Below are 3256 nucleotides of genomic sequence, written 5' to 3'. Positions count from 1 at the left end.
CATTCCTTTCTGATACAGAGTTAATATTGTAGTATTTCACATAAAATATAAGACACTTGCAACCACATAAGTCCATTTATCCACCTCCCTCAGCCTTTATGATTTAGTTATCATATGTATTATATAGGCATATGATATAAAGTCAATAATGCAATATAAAATTTTTGCTTCATACAATCACATGTATTTCTTTAAAATTAGGGAGAGAAACCAGTCTTTTAAATTTACCCAGATATGTACCATTACCAGTGCTCTTCAGCCCTTCCAGAACATGTGAGTTTTCTATCTGATATCATTTCTCTTCAACATGAATAACTTCCTGTAACATTTCTTGAAGTACAGCTCTTCTGGAGATGAATTATGTTAGTTTTTGTTTATCTCTGAAAGTCTTTACTGTCATTCTTGAAGGATCTTCTTACTGGATATAGAAATATGTTTACAGAGTTGTTTCAAGATGTGGTTTTATGTCTTTTGGCCGCTATAGTTTCTCATGAGAAATCAGTGGAATCTTTTATTATTGATTCTCTGTATGCTATGTACTTTGATTTATTTATTTTCCTCTTGGCTGCTTTCAGAATTTTCTCTTTATCTTTGGGTCTTGGTAGTTTGTTTATGATGTGCCTAGTTTTCTTGTTTTTTCTTTTTAATACTTCTTGGGGTTGGAAACCCTGGTGGTATAGTGGTTAAGAGTTTCGCTGCTAACCAAAAGGTTGGCAGTTCAAATCCATCAGGTGCTCCTTGGAAACCCTATGGGGCAGTTCTACTCTGTCCTATAGGGTCTCTATGAGTTGGAATCAACTTGACAGCAACAGGTTTGTTTTTTTTCTCTTGGGGCTTAGTGGGATTCTTAAGTCTGTAAATGTATATATTTCACCAAATTTGGGGTTTTTGGCCATTATTTCTTCAGATATTTTTTTCTACCCCATTCTCTGGTCTCTTTCTGTCACTCCAATTACATATATGTTCGACCTATGTACTCTAATTACATATATGCTAGATCTTTTGATATTGTCCTACAGATCATTGTGGCTCCATTCATTTTTTGTTTTCACTTTTCACTCTGTTCTTCATATTAGATAATTTCCGATTGATTTAGCTAAAAGTTCACCAACTCTCTTTTGTTATTTCTAATCTTTTAAGCTTTTCCAGTGAATTTTTTATTTTGCATATTTTATTTTTCAGTCCTCAAATTTCTATGTTTCTTTTTTATAGTTTCTATTTTTCCTAATTGTTCCTTAATTATGATTCTATTTCCTTTATATTCTTGAGCATAATTTTAAGGACTGATTTAAAATTTTGTCTGCTAATTCTAATGTCTTCATCATCTTGGGGTCAGTTTCTATAGACCACCTTTTCTCTTGAACATACGTCACATTTTTCTGTTTCTTAGTATATGTAATAAGGTTTGATTATATCAAGGACATTGTGAATGATACATTGCAGAAACTCTGGAGTCTGTTATATTCTTTTGAAGTCACCATCCCCTCTCCCCCAATTTATGTCTGCTTTTGGTCACTTTTCAGTGTCTTAAGTTAGTTGTTCTACTCTCTGAGCCGTTAGCAGCTTTCCAATAAATTTCTTTTTTGATTTTTGTTCATCATAGTGCATTTTGTTGCATGCAAAGAACTAATTTATACAGTATTATTCAAATTTTCTACAATGAACATGCTTAATTGTCCCAATATAAAAAACAATAATGTCATTTACAAATAAAGAGATCCGCTCTAACCTGGAGACACAGGAAGGAAGTTTGCATAAGCTACAGCTCAGAGTCATGTAGCTGAAGTTAAGTGATATCAGAAAACTAATATGGCAGGCAGCATAGAAGTTCAAAATGTAGTAAAAGCTAACATCAGTTTTTCAAAATGACGATATAAAAAGTCCAAGCTGAAAGAGTACGTAACAGCATCTCATCCAAGCCTTCCTTTATTTTATAAATGAGGTATTTGAGGCCCAAAGACCAGAAGTGTCTTGTCGAAAGCTCAAGTGAAGAACTGTTAGAGCTTATGTCTGAACCCAGTGGTCCTGGCTTCATTCCAATGATTCTCTAATAACAACTGCAGTTATCAAATACATTTTAGAACACCAGGACCCATTTTTCAAAAGAAATGTTACACACGTAACAACAGAGCTACTCTGTATGAAGCAGCATTGAGGTTCTGGAGTCTCACAAGCTTGGACCCTCCTTCTATCTCAAGTGAAGAATTTTAATGTTAATGTAGGGTTTCCTTCATTGACTATTACTCTTTATTTCATTTATAAATGACCTGTACCACTGGTTTATAATTTATTCATAAACCTTAAGTATTATCTTTCTCAGTATGTCTAGTTCCCATGAATTCTGACATAGCTGTGTAGTGAGCAGCCTCAGCACTCCAGATAGCTCTGGGTAGCATCTGTGAGCAATAAAAACAAGAGGATGAGGAAACATTCTTAGTAAAACTTATGAAAACTTAGATGAGAATTACACAAAACCCTCAAAAACATATAAACTATTGAAATGGGCTTCATACTTGGCTGTATGATAATCTAGCCCCACTCTCCTCTACAAACTTATTTTTTTCCTTAATAAACTGGGTTTTCCAATTAAAGTCTCTACCTATTAGCTTTATAAGCCACTAAGAGTAGTTCTGGTGGTGCCGTGGTTAAGCACTCAGCTGTTAACCTGAAGATTTCAGTTTGAACCCACCAAGCAGCTCCATGGGAGAAGAACCTGGTGATCTGCTTCCATAAAGATTATAGCCAAGAAAACCTATGAGGCAGTACTACTCTGTGACATGGAGTCACTATGTGTCAGAATCGACCCGATGGCACCCAACACCAGCACCATCTACCAAAAAAAACCATTGCAGTCGAGTTGATTCCAACTCATAGCGATCCTATAGGACAGAGTAGAACTCCCCCATTAGGGTTTCCAAGGAGTGACTGGTGGACTCAAATTGCCAACCTCTGGGTAAGCACCCAAGCTCTTAACCACTATACCACCAGGACTCCATCACCATCTACAGTTTTTATTAATTTACTTCAGTCCTTCCCACTTGTCTATGTTCTTTGTTTTTTTAATTCTCTCCCCACTTACCAACTTCTTTCTCCTTTGATTCTCCCCTTAAGGTGATGAGATTCTATCTTCTTTGGCTCGCACTCTTCTTTAAGCTACAATCAATTTTTTTTTTTTTTTTTTTTACATTCTTGAGGGTTATTTATTTATTTTTTTAATTTTTTTTATTGTACTTCAGGTGAAGGCTTACAGAACAAA

The sequence above is a fragment of the Trichechus manatus genome, unplaced genomic scaffold, assembly GCF_000243295.1.
Source record: "Trichechus manatus latirostris isolate Lorelei unplaced genomic scaffold, TriManLat1.0 scaffold00002, whole genome shotgun sequence".
NCBI classification, from domain to species: domain Eukaryota; kingdom Metazoa; phylum Chordata; class Mammalia; order Sirenia; family Trichechidae; genus Trichechus; species Trichechus manatus.
This window is presented reverse-complemented; position numbering follows the sequence as displayed.